The 21,362-nt window shown below is 34.5% G+C and overlaps 1 long non-coding RNA gene across 1 annotated transcript; it reads right to left on the reverse strand.

The window, feature by feature from the left end:
- Positions 1 to 1,505: 1,505 nt before the first annotated feature.
- Positions 1,506 to 12,873, reverse strand: LOC116536559. The gene is made up of 3 exons (XR_004262706.1): positions 12,679 to 12,873; positions 12,356 to 12,357; positions 1,506 to 1,516 (listed from the first exon to the last, which is right to left on the reverse strand). It is a non-coding gene; the product is annotated as an uncharacterized LOC116536559 (long non-coding RNA).
- Between the last annotated feature and the right edge of the window lie 8,489 nt (positions 12,874 to 21,362).

Genomic DNA, 21,362 nt, shown 5'->3' on the forward strand with positions numbered 1-21,362 from the left:
GGAGAATAACTTGAACCCAGGAGGTGGAGGTTATGGTGAGCTGAGATGGCACCACTGCACTCCAGCCTAGGCGACAGAGCACGACCTAACTCAAAAAAAAAAAAAAAAAAAAAAAAAAAAAAAAAAAAAAAAAAAAAAAAGAGAGAGAGAGAAAAGAAAGAAAAAAAATTGGATGAGTACAATACAGTAAGATATTGAGAGATAGAGAGACAGAGACACACGAGAGAGAGAGAGAGAGAGAGAGAGAGAGAGAGGGAATGAGCCCACATTCACATAGCTTTTATTACAGTGTATTGTTATAGTTGTTCTGTGTTATTATTAGTTTATAATTGGTTATTTGTTGTTAATCTCTTACTGTGCCATGTATGTATAGGACAAAATATAGTGTGTGTGTGTCTGTGTACATATATATTCAAATACTATATAAACTCTATAGGTAGAGTTTACAGTTGTTGGCCCAACGTAATCACTGATATCACTATTTTTCAGCCTCAAAAATGTTCTAGTTTGGATATTAATTTATATGACAATTTGCTATAGGGTATAAGAGGAGACATGTTTAACCCAGTCCTGGGGAATCAGAGGCAACCTCCCACAGAAAACCATGATAAAAAGCCTGAAGTCTGAGTAGGTAAGCACTAGGCAGAAGGAGATGTAAGAAATGCTTCCCAGACAAAGAATATAGAACATGAAAAAGCCAAGAAAGAAGATGTGCTAGCACATTGAATTAAGTAAGTATGGCTGGCTGAAGTATTATAAAAATGGGAGGAAGTGTGCAAGATGAGATAGTAAATTGGACAGGAATCAAAGACACCTTTCTGTGCCTTGAGCACATCAAGCAAGCTCTGGTCTTCAGGTCTTTGAGTCCTTTGTTACTTCTACCTAATGCATTCCTCCTCCAAAATTTTTTTTAAAAAATCAGCATGGCTCTTTCCCTCACTTTATTGTAGTCTTTGCTTAAATGTCAATTAGAGAGACCTTCCTTCACCAGTGTAAAATAACATGCCTCCTCATGATCCTCTATTCCCTCAGTTTGCCACATTTTTAATCATAGCACTTATTACTCCCTGATATATATTATCACTTCTCTTTCCCATGTATAACATAAGCTTTACAAAATAACTTTATTTCTTCTTTTCATTGCTATACCTCTTGCATCTAAACTTGTTTCTGGCATATTGCAGTCATTCCACAAATATTTGATAAATGAAGATATGAAAAGCTCTTAGAAAGGTGCATGGCAGATAATAAGCATTAAAATGTCAATTATTTTGTTGTGAAGTACAATAGGGAAGAAGAGATCATAGAAACCTATGATAGTACTTAAATATTTGAATATCACAATATCACTGACAGGAAACCTGGGTTTGAGTCTTTGCTTGAGACAACCCACAAAAAGAGGGACTTCACTACTTACTGAGATAGACTATACCATGATTACATAAAAGGTCTATCCATTCAATCATTTTTTCTTAGGTTGAGCTGAAATCTGCCTTTTTATAACTATTTCCCCCAACTTAGAAAAAAAAAAAAAGTAAATCGTTTCTGAAGAGTTAGTCTTCTATGATGCTTTTTTTTAGACAGAAAAATAACAACTCAATTCATTGAATCTTATGTCATGATTTATGGTATGCTTTTAAAATATTCAGACAAAATGTTGTAGATATCAACAGACTGATAGGTATGTTCTAATGAGCATCTTTGGTCTCTGGGTATCAATACTAATGCAATTTATTATTATATGAGCACGATTATTTACTGTTGTAAATAATATTATGACAAACATACAGATGCATGTGTCTTTATAGTAGAATAATTTATATTCATTTGGTTATATACCCAATAATGGGATGGCTGGGTCAAATGGTAATTCTGTTTTAAGTTTTTTGAGAAATTGCCAAACAGCTTTCCATAATGGCTGAACTAATTACATTCCCACAAGCAGTGCATAAGTCTTCCATTTTCTTTGCCAGCATCTGTTATTTTTTGAGTTCTTAATAATAGCCATTCTGACTGTTGTGAAATATTATCTTATTGTAGTTCTGATTTGCATTTCTCTAACAATTACTGATGTTGATAATTTTTTATATGCTTGTTGGCTGCATGTGTGTCTTCTTTTGAAAAGTATTCATTTCCTTTGCCCACTTTTTAATGGGATTGCTTATCTTTTTCTTGTAAATTTGTTTAAATTTTTTACAGATTATGGATATTAGAACTTGGTCACATGCATAGTTTGCACATATCTTCTCCCATTCTGTAAGTTGTCTGTTTACTCTGTTGATAGCTTATTTTGCTTTGCAGAAACCCTTTATTTTAGTTAGATTCCATTGGTCATTTTTTGTTTTTGTTGTAATTGCTTTTGGCATCTTTGACATGAAGTCTTTCCCAGGTCCTATGTCCAGAATGGTATTCCATGGGTTATTGTTCAAGGTTTTTATAGTTTTAGGTTTTATATTTAAGACTTCGATCCATTTTGAGTTAATTTTTGTATATTGTGTAAAAAGGGCATCCAGTGTCAAATTTCTGCATATGGCTAGCCAGTTATCCCAGCACCATTTATTGAATATGGAGTTTTTTCTTCTTGCTTGTTTTTGTTAATTTTGTTGAATATCACAGAGTTGCAGGTGTGCAGCATTATATCTAGGTTCTCTATTCTGTTCCATTGGTATGCATGTCTGTTTTTGTGCCAGGAGCATGCTTTTTTTGTTACTGTAGTCTTGTATTATAGCTTAAAGTTAGATAATGTAATGCTTCCAACTTTCTTCTTTTTGCATAAGATTACCTTTACTATGTGGATTTTTCTTTGGTTCCAAATAAATTTTAACGTATTTTTTTCTAATTCCGTGAAGAATGTCATAGATAGTTTTATGGGAATAGCATTGAATCTGTAAATTGCTTTGGGCAGTATGGCCGTTTTAACAATATTGATTCTTCTTATCCAAGGACATAGGATGTTTTTCCATTTCTTTATGTTGCCTCTGATTTCTTTGAACAGTGTTTTACTTCTTGTTGTAGAAATCTTTTACCTCCCTGGTTCACTGTATTCCTAGATATTTTATTATTTTGTGACTTGTGAATGGGATTGCATTCTTGATTTAGCTCCTATTTTCTATGTTGTTGGTGTATAGGAACGGTACTGGTTTTTATATATGTATTTTGTACGCTGAAACATTGCCAAGGCTGTATATCAAATCAAGTAACTTTTGGACAGATACTCTGGGGTTTCCTAGGCATAGAATCATATCTTCCATAAGCAAGCATAGTTTGACTTCCTCTCTTTCTATTTCAATGCCTTTTATTTCTTTCTCTTGCCTGATGGCTCTAGTTAGGACTTCCAGTACTATGTTGAATAGAAGTGGTGAGAGAAAGCGTTCTTGTCTTGTTTTCGTTTTCAAGGAGAATGCTTCCAGCTTTTGCCCATTCAATATGATGGTGGTGGTGGATTTTTCATAGATGGTGCTTATTATTTTCAAGTATGTTATGTTAATGCCTACTTTGTTGAGAGTTTTTAACATAAAACGACGTTCAAGTTTATTGAAAGTCTTTTCTGCATCTATTGAGATGATCATAAGACTTTTGTTTTTAGTTCTTTTGATGAATATAAATGTTATGATGAATAACATTTATTGATGTGTGTATGTTGAGCCAAACTTGCATCCCAGGTAAAAAGGCCTTCTTGACTATAGTGTATTAGTTTTTTTTATGTGCTGCTAGGTTCAGTTTGCTAGTATTTTGGTGAGTATTTTTGCATATATGTTCATCAAAGATATTGACTTGAAGTTTTTGTTTTGTTTTGACTCTGCCAGGTTTTAATATCAAGATGATGCTGGCCTCATAGAATGAGTTAGGGAGAAGTCCTCTCCTAAATTTTTGGAAATACTTTCAGTAGGAGTGGCACTAGCTCTTTCTTATACATTTGGTACAATTTGGCTGGGAATCCATCTGGATCTGGGCTTTTTCTGGTTGGCAGGCTTTTTTATTACTGATTCAACTTTAGAACTCATTATTGGTTTATTCAGGCATTCAATCTCTTCCTGTTTCAATTTGGAAAGGTTGTATGTTTCCAGGAATGTATCCATTTCTTCTAGCTTGGGCAGTATTTTTATCTTGTATTCATGGAGGTGTTCATAATAACCTCTGAAAGATTTTTGTGATTCTGTGGAGTTGGTAGTAATGTTTCCTTTGTCACTTCTGATTGTGTTTATTTGAATCTTCTCCATTTTTTCTTTATTGCTTTAGCTAGAAGTCTACCTTATTAATTCTTCCAAAGAACCAGTTCCTGGATTCATTGATATTTTGTATGACTTTTGGCAACTCAATTTTCTTCAGTTCGTCTCTGAGTTTGGTTATTTACTGTCTTCTGCTAGGGATTAGTTTGCCCTTGTCTCTAGTTTCTGTGTGTGTGATGTTAAGTTGTTCATTTCAGATCTTTCTGACTTTTAAATGTGGGCATTTAGTGTAATAAACTTTCCTCTTAACATTGCTTTGGCTGAGTCCCAGATATACTGATATGTTATTTTCACAGACTTTCTTCATTTATTTCTTAATTTCCTTATTTAACCAGCAGCTATTTAGCACCAGGTTATTTATTTTTAAATTATTTGTATGGTTTCGAGTGATTTTCTTAGCATTGATTTTTGGGTTTTATCATACTATGTGCTAAGAGTGTGGTTGGTATGATTTTTTTTTTTAATTTTCTAAGAATTGTTTTATGCACAATTGTGTGGTAGATTTTAGAGTATGTGCCATGTGCAGATAAGAAGAATGTATATTCTGCTGTATTGGGATAGAGTTCTGTAGATATCTCTTAGGTCCCTTTCGTCAAGAGTTGAGTTAAAGGCTCAAATATCTTTGTTAGTATTCTGCCTGGATGATCTGTTTAATACTGTCATTGGAGTATTAAAGTCTCTGACTCTTACTGTATGCTTATGTATATTGCTTCATAGGCCTCTAAGAATTTGATTTATAAATCTGGGTGCTCCTTTGCTGGGTGCATATACATTTAGAATAGTTAGATCATGTTGAATTCAGTCCTTTAGCATTATGTAATATCATTCTTTCTCTTTTTTGATGCTTGTTAAAGTCTGTTTTGTCTGAAATTACAGTTGCCACCCCCTTTTTTCTTTTTCAGGGGATTGGCTGTGGTATAAGGTGGATTCAGTCAACTGGCTTCATTTTTGAAATATTTTAGGGGGTCAAGGTTTAGTTTAGGACTCCTAGACTGCATGCTCTAATCCTGGGAGGCTAGTATTGAGCCCCCAGCTTTGCTTTCTGGCTACTCAAGGTTAAGAACCTACCATGCTGGAGAGCCCAAGGTGTTCCCAGACTGCTGGTCACAACATTCTGACTGATGATGTCAGCTAAATAACTTCATAGGGCAGTGGTAGTGGGATCTGTCCTTGTTTGCACATGCCATTAACAGTCACAGTGTGGTAAGGTACACACTCATTGGCAGCAGCAAGGTGCTGGTGGGTGCAGGGGTGCTAGCCTCTTTGTGGGCATTCACGGCAGCAGCAGTGACAGCATGGCACAAGAAAGTGATGAGCCTAGCTGGCATCTGTGTGTGTGTTTATGCTGACATTGGTGTTAGGATGGGAATGGTGCACTGGCAGGCACTGAACCCTGTCAGCCCTCTGTGTGCATGTTCACATAGGTGGCAGTGGCCACTCCAACAAAACATTATTTAAAGTAAATTCAATTGTCCAAACCATGGCTTAATACTTTTAGAACACAAGGTTTTTATTCATTTGAAATTATTACGACATTTAAATACGCTGTGTATCCAGTTAAAACAAAAGTTTTATTAAACAAAATAATTCAGAGAAACTTTTCTACAATTTTTAGAATTCACTTTTTTCATTTTGATTTTTTTGTGTATTTTCTTAACTTTTTATTTTGAAGTAGTTATAGATTCACAGGAAGTGAGAAAAACAGTAAATAGATATTCTATGCAGCCTTCATCTAGTTCCCACAATGGTCACATCTTAGGTACTCATATTATAATATCAAAATTATAAATTGATATTGGTTGCATGTCATATTATTACATGTAAGCATCATCAGGATCTTTTATACACTCCCTTATAGTTGCACACTCCCATGACCCAACCCCCAAACCCCTGCTCACTACTATGTTAACTCCTGATGACCACTAATAAATTTTTCATATCTATAATTTCACCATTTAAAAAATAATATATAAATAGGATTATACAATTTGTGACATTTTGAGATGGGTTTTTGTACACTAAGTGTAATATATTTGAGATACATATAGTTGTTGTGTGTTATCAGTAATGTGTACTTTTTTATTGCTGAGTAGTATCTCATGTTATGGATGTACCACAGTTTTACTCTTTACCTACTGTACAATGTTTTGTTTGTTTTCAGTTTGAGCTATTGCTAATAAAGTTGATATGAACATTTATGCTCAAGTATTGTGTGTACATAAGTTAAAATAATTTTTTTTCTGGGATAATTGCCCAGTAGATTGCTATGTATCATGATAAGTCCACATTTCATTTTTTTAAGAAACTGACAAACCACTTTCAGTATTAATGTGCTGGTTTGAATGAAATGTAAAAAATCATACTTTTCTTAACATCTCTTTGTCCTCCCCCATTTACAATAGTTTTAAATTTTTTAAATCTATATAAATAACCATATCACAGTGTGCAACATTATAATTTTACTTAATTCATCAAATATAATTTAGAAACTTCAAGAGGAGAAAAGAAGTCTATTGTATTTGCCAATATTTTTACTACTGGCAATAACTTCTTTTATTTTTTCATCATTTGAGCACATTTTTTTTTCCCTGATAAACATTTTTGCTGGTTATAGGGTTTAAGGTTTCAGTTTGTTTTTTTTTTAACTTTAGCACTTGAAAAATATTGTAGCCCTCATGGTTTCTAATGTGAAATTCTGTGTAATTTCAGTTAGTGTTTGTATAGGTAAGGTGTCATTTCTCTCTCAAAGACCTCAAGATTTATTTTTTGTCCTTAGTTTTCAGAAGCTAGAATATGTTACTTCTTGATATGAATATCTTTAGGTTTATCCTTTTTAAAGTTTGCTCAGCTTCTTATATTTGAGGTGTGTACCTTTCACCAAATTTGACAATCTTTCAGCCATTATTTTCTCAGATAGTTTCAGAGCTCTACAAACTTTAACCCCTTTGTCTTGGATGCCAGGGACATGTGTATTTTCTGATACAGTTCTGCATATCCCAGAGTTTCTGCTCTGTTATTTTTTTTTCAGTCTATTTTCTCTGTATATGTTGGGTAGTTTCTACTATTCTCTCTTTAATTGTAATTTCTTTTTTATTCTTTTTTTTTCCATTTTGAGCCCATCCATTGAGGATGTGTGTGTGTGTGTGTGTGTGTGTGTGTGTGAGAGAGAGAGAGAGAGAGAGAGAGAGAGATTAGGTATTTGAGTTCTAAAATTTCCACTTGACTTTTTTTTTTTTTTTTTTAGGAAGAAAAAGAATTAAAAAAAAAAAAAAGAAAAAGAATACAGGAAAGGAAGAAAGAGGAAGAGGAAGAGGGAGAGAGAACAGGGGTGTTGCTTTATTGCCCGGGCTAGAATGCAGTCTAAAACTGGGTATGCCTGTAATTGTGTTAAATAATAGAGACATAAAAAAAAAATGAGGGAATAAAATAATTAACAAGCAGCCAGCCAATATTTCATTTAAACCTGTAAATACGTGTGATGTAGTACTGATAAGAGTGTATATTTTGTGTATTTAAAGTGGAGAGTTCTATGAATGTTAATTAAGTCTACTTGTTCCAGATCTGAGTTCAAGTCCTGGATATCGATGTTAACATTCTGTCTCATTGATCTATCTAATATTGATGTTGAAGTCTCCAGCTATTATTGTGTGGGGGTCCAAGTCTCTTTGTAAGTCTTATATATCTGGGTATTTCTGTATTGGGTGCATATATGTTTAGGATCTTTAGCTCTTCTTGTTACATTGATCCTTTTATCTTTATGTAATATCCTTCTTTGCTTCTTTTGATCTTTATTGCTTTGAAATCTATTTTATCAGCAAAAATTGCAACTCCTGCTTTCTATTTATTTATTTTAGCTCTCCATTTGGTTGGTAAATTTTTCACCATCCCTTTGTTTTGAGTCTTTGTGTATCCTTGCATGTGAGATGGATCTGGATGTAGCATACCAATGGGTCTTGGCTTTTTTTGCCTGTCTGTGTCTTTGGATTGGGGGATTTAGTCGATTTAAATTTAAAATTAATAACAATATATGTGTGTTTGATACTGTCATTTAATGTTAGCTGGCTGTTTTGCCCGTTGGTTGATGCAATTTCTTAAATATGTTGATGTTCTTTATTTTTTGGTATTTTTTTAGAAAGGCTGATACTAGTTGTTCCTTTCTATTTGTAGTGGTTCTTTCAAAAGCTCTTCTAAAGCAGGCCTGGTGGTGATGAAATCTCTGAGTGCTTGCTTGTTCACAAAAGATTTTATTTTTCCTTCGCTTATGAAGCTTAGTTTGGCTGGATGTAAAATTCTGGGTTGAAAGTTTTTTTCTTTAAGGATGTTGAATATTGGCCCCCACTCTCTTCTGGCTTGTAGGGTTTCTACTGAGAGATCTGCTGTGAGTCTGATGGGCTTCCCTTTATGGGTAACCTGACCTTTCTCTCTGGCTGCCCTCAGTATTTTCTCTTTCATTTCAACCCTGGTGAATCTGGCAATTATGTGCCTTGAGGTTGGCCTTCTTGAGGAATATTTTTGTGGTGTTCTCTGTATTTCCTGGAGTTGAATATTGTCCTGCCTTGCTAGGTTGGGAAAGTTTTCCTGAATAATATCCTGAAGCGTATTTTCCAGCTTGGATTGATTCTCTTCGTCACATTCAGGTACACCTATCAAACGTAGATTAGGTCTTTTCACATAGTCCCATATTTCTTGGAGACTTTGCTCGTTCTTTTTTATCCTTTTTTCTCTAATCTTGTCTTTTTGTTTTATTTCATGAAGTTGGTCTTCGACCTCTGATATCTTTTCTTCTACTTGATCAATTCGGCTGTTAAAACTTGTGCATAGTTCGCAAAATTCTCGTGTTGTATTTTTCAGCTCCATTAATTCACTTATATTCCTCTCTAAATTGTGTATTCTTGTTAACATTTCGTCAAACCTTTTTTCAAAGTTCTTAGTTTCTTTGCATTGGGTTAGAACAAGTTCTTTTAATTCCCAGAAGTTTCTTATCATCCACTTTTTAAAGCCAGCTTCTGCTAATGGAACACAGTCTTTCTCCATCAGGCCTTGTTCTGTTTCTGATGAGGAACTGTGATCCCCTGTAGAGGGAGAGGTGTTCTGAGTTTGGGTATTCTCAGCCTTTTTAGGCTGTTTTCTTCCCTTCGTTATAGATTTATCCATCTGTGGTCTTTATAATTACCGTCTTTATAGTTGGGTTTCTGAATGGACGTCCAACTTGTTGATTCCCAGCGCTAGAATCTGAGCAACCCACTGCTCCGGCCAAAACAGCGGCTTTAAGATTGATGGTGCTTTTCTGACTCTGCACCAAGAACCGCCACACCAAGGCAGCGGCAAAACCGCCTCACCGGCCTCAAGAGTCACGCTGGCGACAGGTGGGGCTCCTCCGCTGGGAATCTCCTGGTGTGTGAGCAACAAAAATTGATCTGAAAGTGTGTCGCCCTCTCGTTCTCTGCTCTTTCAGTGGGAGCTACAATCCCGAGCTGCTAGTGATCAGCCATCTTGGATCTCTCTCTCCTCCACTTGACTTTCTATCTCCAGTTTGCTTGCTATGGTTTGCTATCTTTAATTTCAAGAGTAATTATAATTATTCATTGAAAAATTGTGTAATGGCTGCTTTTAAATACTTTCAGATAATTTTAAAATCTGCATATCATCTTGTTGACATTTGTTGATTTTCTCTTCTTATTCAAGTTGAGATTTTCCTGTTTGGTTTGATGAATGATATTTGATTAAATATGCTACATTTGAGGTATAATGTGTTAAAAGGCTGGAACTTATTTAAATATTCAGTTTTGGTCAGTCTCCTCTGACAGGAGGAAGATGGCTACCTTCTCATTACTTCCAAATGGTGATTGAATTCCATATTTCATACTCAGCCTCCATTGACACCTTGCCGTGGAAAGGAATCCTAGATACTGCTTGGTTGCATAGGATTTCCAGCTCCACATGTGGCCTCTATCTTGGAAAACAGACATGTAGGAGGATGGCATTATTACTGCTGGGCAGTAGTTTAAGTCCTAACTGTCAACTATGTCCCTCTGACAACACCTCTGTGAAGAAGGGGAAGAGGATCTTATAAAAATACAATGAGAGTGGAAGTCTAGGCTGTTTACTCTGCGTTCACTAATGAGGATAAACTTAGGGCTACAGTTTTATTTTGTCATGTTTGATCAGAGTAAAATATTTTTGGGGTGTGTTTTGTGTCTTGCTAGGCTGCTCTTTTTCTCATCCTCAAAATAGAGAGAGCAGGCTTTTTATAGGGCTTTTTTTTGTATGAAGTATGAACCTATTGGCATTTTTTGGTTTACAGGTTTTCAGGGACCTAGTCTGGTACATATAAAGCAAAGCAAAAACTCAAGGAACTTACCTCTGTTGACTCTCAGATTATGAACCCTCTGGTCAGGCTGTCTTCTTCTGTGTACCTTTCAGAATCTTCTTATGTTTGTTTGGTATGTAATTTCTCAGGTTTTCAGCTGTACTTAGTGGGAGAAAGAAGAAAAAGTGTGATAATTACTTTTAATAGAAACAGAACTCAGAATCCGTTTGATTCTTATGATAGTTATAAAATTGTAACCAAGCAGGTGTATGTGAATTTAATGTTGCTGATTTTAACCCATATAAAGCTTATCTTACTTTCCTTGTTTGAATAATGCACAAAAATAAATTTCAATGCCTCAAAAATATAATCAGCTTCATACTTTTGAAGATATTGCTCATGTAGTTTTTGATTACAAAATAACGTTTCATTATGTTGTAAGCCAGCCTTGCAAGTAAATTTTATAAAAATACAGATTTACCCAAGCAGACTAAATCTTTAGGATATGAGCTTCCGTGTAAATTTTTAAATAGCTTTTCTAGTTCTGGAAACAATATCATTGGTAGTTTGATAGGAATGTGTTGAATCTATAAATTGCTTTGGACAGTATGGCAGTTTTGATGATATTGATTCTTCTTATTCATGAACATGAGATATTTTTTCATTTGTTTGTGTTATCTCTAGTTTTGTTGAGCAGTGTTTTGTATTTATCATTGTAGAGATCTTTCAACTTCCTGGTTAGCTGTATTCCTAGATATATTTTTCTTTTTGTGGCAATGTGAATGGGGTTGGTTTCCTGATTTGGCTCTTGGCTTGGCTGTTGTTGGTGTATAGGAATGCTACTAATTTTTCAACCTTGATTTTATATTCTGAAACTTTGTAAAAGTTGTTTAATAGCTGAAGGAGCATTTGGGATAGACTACGGGGATTTCTAGGTATAGACTCATGTTGTCTGCAAAGAGGGATAGTTTGACTTTCTGTCTTCCTATTTGGATGGTCTTTTTTTTTTTTTTTCTTTTGCCTGATTGTTCTGGCCAGGACTTCCAGTACTGTTTTATGAGTGGAGACAGAGGGTATCCTTCTCTTGTGAAAGTATTCAAGGCGAATGTTTCCAGCTTTTCCCCATTCGGTGTAATGTTGACTGTGGGTTGCTCCTAGACGGCTCTTATCTTGAGGCATGTTCCTTTAATACCTAATTTACTGAGATTTTTTTTTTTTTACATAAAGTGATGTTGAATTTTATCAAAAGCCTTGTCTGCATCTATTGACATAACGATGGGGTTTTTGTCTTTAGTTCTGTGTATGTGATAAATCACATTTATGGATTTGCATATGTTGAAGGTATTTCTATTTGATTGTGGTGGATTAGCATTTTGATGTGCTGCTGGATTCAGTTTGCAAGTATTTTGTTGAGAATTTTTGCATCAATGCTCATCAGAGATACTGGCCTGAAGTTTTTTGTTGTTGTGTCTTTAGGTATTCGTGTCAGGATGACGCTGGCCTCATAGAATGAGTTGGGGAGGTGTCTCTCCTACTTCATGTTTTGAAATAGTTTTACTGGTAATGGTACCAGCTCTTCTTTGTATATCTGGTAGAATTTGGCTGTGAATCCATCTGGTCCTGGGTTCTTTTGTTTGGTAGGTTATTTATTACTGATTCACTTTTGGATCTCATTACTGATATTATTGGTTCAGTCTTGGTAGGGTGCATGTGTCCAGGAATTTATCCATGTTGTCTAGGTTTTTTGTTTGTGAGCATAGAGGTGTTCATAGTGTTTTCTAATGGTTATTTTTATTCCTGTGGGGTCAATGGTAACATCTCCTTTCTCATTTCTAATTGTGTTTATTTGTATGTTCTCTCTTATGTTCTGTATTAGTCTAGTTAGTGTCCTATATATCATATTGATTGGAAAAAAAAAAAAACTCCTGGATTATGCAATCTTTTGAAATTTTTTTTTTTATGTCTCAGTTTCCTTCAGTTCAGCTCAGCTCTGATTTTGGTTATTTCTTGCCTTCTGCTAGATTTGGGATTGATTTGCTCTTGAATCTCTAATTGTCTTCATTGTGATGTTAGGTTGTTAATTTGAGACCTTTCTACCTTCTGATATAAGAATTTAGTGCTACAAATATTTCTCTTAACACTGATTTAGCTGTGTACCAGAGATTCTGTATGTTGTATCTTTGTTCTTGTTGGTTTCAAATAACTTTTTGATTTCTGCCTTAATTTCATTCTTTACCCAAAAGTCATTCAGGAACATGTTGTTTAATTTCCATTTAATTGTATGGTTTTAAATGACTTTTTAAATGAGAACTTCTATTTTCCTTGCACTTTGGCCCAAGAGCGTGTTAGATATGGTTATGTTTCTTTTGCATTTGCTGAAGATTGTTTTATGTTTATGTGGTAGATTTTAACATATGTGTCATGTGGTGATGAGAAGAATGTATATTCTATTCTTTGGGGGTGCAGAGTTCCACAGAGATCTATCAAATCCATTTGGTCCAGTATTGAGTTCAGGATGTGAATATTTTTGTTAATATTTTGCCTCGATGATCTAATGCTGTCAGTGGAATGATGAAGTCTACCACTATTATTGTGTGGGAGTCTAAGCCTCTTTGTTTACCTCTAAGAACTTTCTTTATAAATCTGGGTTCTCTTGTGTTAGGTGCATACAGATTTAGTGTGCTAATTTTTCTTTATTTGGGATATTTACCTAGCACTATGATTGTTGAATCACATGGTAGCTCTATTTTTAGTTTTTTGGGGCACTTCTAAATTTTCTCCATAGTGGTTGTATTAATTTACACCCCCAACAACAGTGTATAAGGGTTCCCTTTTCTCCACATTCTGTCCAGTATTTGTTATTGCCTATCTTTAGTATAAAAGCCACTTTTAACAGGAGTGAGATGATATCTCATTATGGTTTTGATTTGCATTATTCTGATAATCATTGATGCAGAGCATCTTTTCATATGCTTCCTTGCTATTTGAATATAATTTTTTGAAATATGTCTATTTGGATCTTTTGCTCATTTTTTAATCTGATTATGAGAGTTTTATCCTATAAAGTTGTTTAAATTCCTTACATATTTTGGTAATTAATCCCTTGTCAGATGGATACTTTGGAAATATTTCTCCAATTTTGTGGATTTTCTTTTCTTTTTTTTCCCCTTGTTTCCTTTGTTGTGCAGAAGTTTTTTGACTTAACTAGATACAATTTATCCATTTTGCTTTGATTGCCTGTGGTTGGGCAGTATTATTCAAGATATCTTTGCCCAGTCCAATGTCCTAGAGAGTTTCCCCAAGGTAGTTTCTTAGTCTAAGATCTTAGATTTAAGTGTTTTCTACTTTTTTTATTTATTATATTTATTTTAGGTCCAGGTATACTTGTGAAGGTAAATGGCATGTCACAGAAGTTTGGTGTAAATATTATTTTATCACCTTGATAATGAGCACTGTCCCCAATAAATAGTTTTTTCAATAGTCACCTGCCTGTCTACCTCCATACTCAAGTAGGCTTTTGTATCTGTTGTTCCCTTTTGTCCATGTGTGAACAATGTTTAGTTTCCACTTATAAGTAAAGGCAGGAGATATTTGCTTTTCTCTTCCTGTATTATTTCTCTTAGAGTAATGGCCAAAAGCTTCTTCCATGTTGCTGCAAAAATCATGATCTTGTTCTTTTTTATTGCTGTGTAGTATTTCATGGCGAATATGTACCACATTTTAAAAAAATTCAGTATATCATGAATGAGAATTTAGGTTGACAGCACGACTCACAGGAGCAGAGATTTAAGTTCTTAATCCATATTAATTACATTTTGGCATATAGTGAGTGATAAGGGTCTAGTTCCATTCTTCTGCATGTAGATATCCAGTTTTCCCAGAACCATTTATTAAAGAGATTATATCTTTCTCAATGTATATTCTTGGCAACTTCGTTGAAAATAAATTCACTGTAGATGTATACTGTTTTCTTCTGGGTTCTTTAGCCTGTTTCATTGATCTATGTGTCTGCTTTTAAGCCTTTACCATGTTGTTTTGGTTATTATAGCTCTGAAGTATCATTTCTTTTTTCTTTTTTAAATTTAATTACTATGTGCACATAGTAGGTATATATATTTGTGGGATACATCAAACTTTTTTGATATAGGCATGCAATGTGTAATAATTACATCATGGAAAAATGGGGTATCCATCCCCTCAAGCTTTCATTTTTTTTGTTATAAACAATCAAATTATACACATTTAGTTATTTTTAAAAGTGAAATTGAATTATTATCGACTATAGTCACCCTTTTGTGCTATATACTATATCTTATTCATTCCTTGTAACAATTTTTACGTACCCATTAATCATCCCCTCTTTTCCCCTACTCCAGCAGTACATTTCTCAACCTCTGGTAGATGTCCTTATACTCTATCTCAGTAGGTTTAATTGCTTTGTTTTTAGATCTCAGAAGTAAGTGAGAAAATGAAACGTTGTCTTTCTGTGACTGGCTTATTTTACTTAATATGATGACCTCCAGTTTCATCCAGGTTCTTTCAACTGACTAAATTTCATTCTTTTTATACCCGAATAGCACTCCATTGTGCATAAGTATCACGTTTTCTTTATCTATTCACCTGTTGATGGACACTTCAGTTACTTCCATATCATAGCTATTGTGAACAGTGCTGCAAAAAAACATGTGAGTGCAAATATTTCTTCAATATACTGATTTCCTTTTTCTATTTTTTTGAGTGTAAACCTAGCAATGGGATTGGTGCAAGATATGGCAGCACCGTTTTTAGTTTTATGAGGAAGCCTCCAAACTGTTCTTCATTGTGGTTGTACTAATTTACACACCCACCAACAGTTTTTAAAGGTTCCCTTTTCTCCATATTACTGCCCGCATTTCCTATTGCCTGTATTTTGGATAAAAATTATTTTAACTTGGGTGATAGAATATTTCATTGTAGTTTTGATTTGCAGTTTTAAGATGACCAATGATGTTGAGCACCTTTTCATATGTCTGTTTGCCATTTGTATCTCTTTTTTGAGACATGTCTATTTAAATCTTTTGCCTATTTTGAATTGACTTTTTTTGTTGTTTGTTGTTTTGAGACGGAGTCTCACTCTGTCACCCAAGTTGGGGTGCAATGGCGTGATCTCAGCTCACTGCAACATCCGCCTCTTGCATTCAAGCGATTCTCCTGCCTCAGCCTCCCAAGTAGCTGGGATTAAAGGCACATGCCACCATGCTTGGTTAATTTTTATATTTTTAGTGGAGATGGGGTTTCAACACCTTGGCCAGGCTCATCTTGAACTCCTGATCTCAGGTGATCCACCCACCTCGGCCTCCCAAAGTGCTGGGGTTACAGGCATGAGCCACTGCACCTGGCACAATTGGATTATTATTATGTTTTTTTTCTGTAGAGTTGATTAAGTTTCTTACATTTTCTAGTTGTTAATTCCTTGTCAGAGGAGTAGTTTTCAAATATTTTCTCCCATTCTATGTGTTGCCTCTTCACTTTTCAAATAGTTCCTTTGCTTTGCAAAATATTTCATATTTGATGTGATCCCATTTGTTCATTTTTGCTTTGGTTGCTTGTGCTTTTAGGGTATTGCTCAAGAAATCTTTGAGGTATTGCCCAGGCTAGTGTCCTGGAGATTTTCCCTAATGTTTTTTTGTTTGTTTGTTTGTTTGTTTTTAAGAAGTTTTATAGTCTGAGGTCTTTTTTTAAGTTTTTTTATCTGTTTTGATTTTATTTTTTGCATATGGTGAGAGATAGAGATCAAGTTTTATTCTTTTGAATAGGGCTATCCAGTTTTTCCAGCATTGTTTACTGAAGAGACTGTCTTTTCCCAGTGTACGTTCTTGGCACCTTTGTTGGGCACCTTTGTTGAAAATGAATAATATACTGTAGGTGAATGAACTTATTTCTGAGTTCTCTTTATTTTTCCATTGTTCTATGTGTCTATTTTTATGGAAGTACCATGCTATTTTGATTAGCATATGTCTTCAGTATAATTTGAAGTAAGGCATTGCGGTTCCTCTAGTTTTTTCTTTTTTTTTTTTCTTTTCTGGAATAGCCTTGGCTATTCAGGTGGTTCCATATAAATTGTAGCATTGTTATTACAATTTCTGTGAAGAATGTCATTGATACTTTGATAAGGATTGCATTAAGTGTGTAGATGGCTTTGGGTAGTATGGATATTTTAACAATATCAATTCTTTCAAACCATCCTATCATTTTTTTGGTGTCTTCTGTAATTTCTGTGATCAGTATTTATAGTTATCACTGTAGATATTTTTTCAATTCTTTTGTTACATTAATTCCTAGGCATCTAATTTTATTTGTGGTGATTTTACATTGGATTATTTAAATATCTTTTTCAGATTGTTCACTGTTGGCATATACAGTGTTGCAAATATTACTAGCTTTTATGTAAGTTTTGTATCCTGCAAAGTTACTGAATTTCTTCATTAGTTCTAACAGTTTTCTTGTGGCACTTTTAGTTTTTTCAAACATAGGATTATATTATGTGCAAACCAGGATAATTTCACTTTTTACTTTCTAAGTTGGATTTCATTTATATCTTTCTCTTGAATAATTGCTCTAGCACAGAATCCCAGGACTATGCTGAATAATAGTGGTGAAAATGGGCATCGTTATTGTGTTTCAGAACCTAGAAGAGAGACTTTCAGTTGTTCCCCATTTAGTATAATACAAGTGGTGTGTCTGTCATATATGGCTTTTATTATCTTGAGGTATGCATCTTCTATAGCCAATGTTTTGAAGGTTTTTATTATAAAGTGATATAGAATTTTATCAATTGTTTCTTCAGTATCAATTGAAATGATCACATGGTTTTATTCTTCATTCTGTTGATAGAATGTATCACATTGATTAATTTTCATGTGGTAAAGCATGCTTGTTTGCATTCCAGGGTAAATCACACTCAGTCATGGCCGGATATGGTGGCATGCTCTTGTAATGCCAGAATTTTGGAGGCTGAGGTGGGTAGATCACTTGATGCCAGGAGTATAAGACCAGCCTGGGCAACATGGCACGATCCTGTTTCTACAAAAAAAAAAAAAAGCAAAATTAGGAGGGTGTGGTGGTGCATCCCTATAGTCCCAGCTACTTGGGAGGCTGGTGCACAATAATTGCTTCAACCTAGGAGATGGAAGTTGCAGTGAGCTGAAATTGCATCATTGAACTCCAGCCTGGGTGACAGAGCAAGACCCTGCTTCAAAAAAAATCGCAATCTGTCATCAGGAATAATTTTTTATTGTATTTTTGAATTTAGTTGGCTAATATCTTGTTGAGGGTTTTTCCGTCTGTATTCATCAGGAACATTGGTTCATAGTTTTCTCCTTTCAAAGTGTCTTTGTCTGGTTGTGGTATGAGGATAATACTGACCTTGTAGAATAAATTTGGGAGTATTCTTTATTCCTCTCTTTTTTTGGAAGAATTTGAGTAGGATTTACATTATTATTTGTGAATTTGATCCTGTCATGATGCTAGCTGGTTGTTTTGCCTGTGAGTCGTGGCAGTTTCTTCATAGTGTCAATGATCTTTACAATTTGGTATGTTTTTGCAGTGGTTGGTACTGGTTGTTCCTTTCCATGTTTAGTGCTTCCTTCAGGAGCTCTTGAGGCAGGCCTGGTGGTGACAAAATCTCTCAGCAGTTTCTGGTCCTTAAAGGATTTTATTTCTTCTTTGCTTATGAAGCTTAATTTGGCTGAATATGAAATTCTAGGTTACTGGAGTGTTCTATTCCACCATCATACTCTACTCCTCCTTTATATATATATATATATACACCATAGTAACTTGGATAAGATATCTTATTGTAGTTCTGAGTTATGATTTGTATTTCTCTGATGATCAAGGATGTGGAGGCTCTTTTCATGTATCTGTTTGCCATTTGTATCTTTTCTTTTGAGACATGTCTATTCAAATCTTTTGCCCATTTTTAAATTGAATTATTAGATTTTTCATATTAGATTTTTTTCCTATAGAGTTGTTTAATCTCCTTATGTATTCTGATTGTGAATCCCTTGTCAGATGGGTAGTTTGTAAATATTATATCCCATTCTGTGGGTTGTCTCTTTACTTTGTGGATTGTTTCCTTTGCTGTGCGGAAGGTTTTAGGCTGGATATGATCTTATTTGTCCGTTTTGCTTTAGTTGTCTTGCTTTTAGGGTATTACTAGAAAAATTTTGTTCAGAGCAATGTCTTGGAAAGTTTCCCTAATATTTTCATTTAGTAGTTTCATAGTATGAAGTTTTAGATTTAAGTCTTTAATCCATTTTATTTTATTTTTGTATATAGTGACAGATAGGGATCTAGTTTCACTCTTCTGCATATGTATATCCAATTTTCCCAGCAGCATTTACTGAAGATATTGTCTTTTCCCCAGTTTGTGTTCCTGGCACTTTTTTCCAAAACAAGTTTACCGTGTGTATGGGAATTTGTTTCTGAGTTCTCTACTCTTTTTGATTCGTCTATGTATCTGTTTTTATGCCAGTACTGTTGTTTTTGTTACTATAGCTCTTTTGTGTAATTTGAAGTCAGGTAATGTAATTCCTCAAGTCTTCTTTTTGCTTAGGATAGCTTTGGATATTCTGGGCCTTTTGTGGTTTCATATAAATTTCAGAATAGTTTTTTTTTTTTTTTTTCTATTTCTGTCAAGAATGTCATTAGTATTTGATATGGTTTGGCTGTGTCCTCACCCAAATCTCATTTTGAATTGTAGTTCCCATAATCCCTACATGCCTTGAGAGGGACCAAGTGGAGATAATTGACTCACTGGGGCAGTTTCTTCCATTCTGTTCTTGTAATAGTGAGTTAGTTCTCACAGGACTTGATATATTTTTTAAGGGGCTTTCCCTTTCACTGGGCTCTCCTCTCTCTTGCTGCTCTGTGAAGAAGGATGCATTTACTTCCCCCTATGCCATGATTATGTTTCTTGAGGCCTCCCTAGCTATGCTGAACTGTGAATCAATTAAACCTCTTTTTAAAATAAATTCCCCAGTCGCGTTTGTGTCTTTATTAGCAGCATGAGAACAGATTAATACAGTATTTTAACAGGGATTCCACTGAATCTGTAGATTTCTTTGGGTAGTATAGACATTTTAACAATATTGATTCTTCCAATACATGAAAACAAAGTATCTTTCCAGGATTTTGTGTGCCCTGTTCAGTTTTTTTTGCAGCAATGTTTTGTAGTTCTCATTGGATATATCTTTTACTTTATTTGTTAATTTTATTTCTAGGTATTTTATTCATTCTTAACTATTGTAAATGAGATTGCTTTCTTAGTTTATTTTTCAGATTTTTCAGCTTTGGTGTATACAAATGCTAACTTTTGTATGTTGATTTTGTATCCTGCAACTCTACTGAATTTGTTCTCAGTTCTAATAGCTTATTGGAGATATCTTTTTTTTTAAAATTTTTTTATTGCATTTTAGGTTTTGGGATACATGTGAAGAACATGCAAGATTGTTGTATAGGTACACACGTGGCAGTGTGATTTGCTGCCTTCCTCCCCTTCACCTATATCTGGCATTTCTCCCCATGCTATCTCTCCCCACCTCCCCACCCCCCGTCCCACCCCTATTTCCCCCCAACAGACCCCAGTGTGTAGTGTTCCCCTCCCTGTGTCCATGTGTTCTCATTGTTCAACACCCACCTATGAGTGAGAACATGCGGTGTTTGATTTTCTGCTCTTGTGCCAGTTTGCTGAGAATGATGGTTTCCAGGTTCATCCATGTCCCTACAAAGGACATGAACTCATCATTTTTGATGGCTATTGGAGATATCTTAAGGTTAGTTCCATTGTAAGATTATATTATCTGCAAACAAAGAAAATTTAACTTGTTTCTTTCCAATTTGGATGTTCTTCCTATCTTTCGTCTTGTTCTATCTTGCTCTAGCTAAGACTTCTGGCACTGTGCTACATAATAATGGTGAAGGTGGCCATCTTTGTTATGTTCCAGATCTTAGAACAAATGCTTTAAGTATTTTCCCATTCACTATGACATTAGCTGTGGGTTCATCCTATATGGTTTTTATTGTGTGGAGATGTTATTTCTATGCCCAGTATGTTGAGGGTTTTTTTTAATTATAAAAAAGATGCAGAATTTTGTCAAATGCTTTTTTAGTATTATTTAAAATGATCATATGTTTTTGTCCTTTATTCTGGTGATATGATATATCTCAATGATTAATTTGCATATGATGAAACATCCTTGACTTCCAGACATAAACCCAACTTGGTTATAATGAACGATCTTTTAAATGTGTTTTTGAATTTTGTTCAGTAGCCTTTTGTTTAGAATTTCTGCCTAAAAATTTCAATCCATGTTCATCAGGGATATTGGCCTCTAGTTTATTTTCATGATTTGTTTTTTTCTGGTTTTGATATGAGGGTTATGCTGTTCTTAAAAAATGAGATAGAAAATTTCCCCTCTACTCATTTTTTTAGAATAACTTGAGTAGGATTAGGATTAGTTTTCTTTAATGTTTGGTAAAATTCAGCAGTGAAACCATCTGTTCCTGTGGTTTTCTTTGCTGGGAGCCTTTTTATTTTGGCTTCAATATCATTACCCATTATTGGATTGTTCAGGTTTGGGATTTCTTTATGATTCCATTTTGGCAGGTTATATGTGTCTAGGAATTAATTCATTTCTTCTAGGCTTTCCACTTTATTGGCGTAGAGTTGTTTATAGTTGGCTCTAATAATTATTTTTATGTGATATCATTTGCAATATCTCCTTTTTTTCTCTCTGATTTTATTTATTTTGGTGTTTTTTCTTGTTTTCTTAGTTATGCTA

This window comes from Sapajus apella, unplaced genomic scaffold, assembly GCF_009761245.1.
Source record: "Sapajus apella isolate SASKATOON/1434 unplaced genomic scaffold, GSC_monkey_1.0 scaffold102, whole genome shotgun sequence".
In the NCBI taxonomy this organism is placed as follows: domain Eukaryota; kingdom Metazoa; phylum Chordata; class Mammalia; order Primates; family Cebidae; genus Sapajus; species Sapajus apella.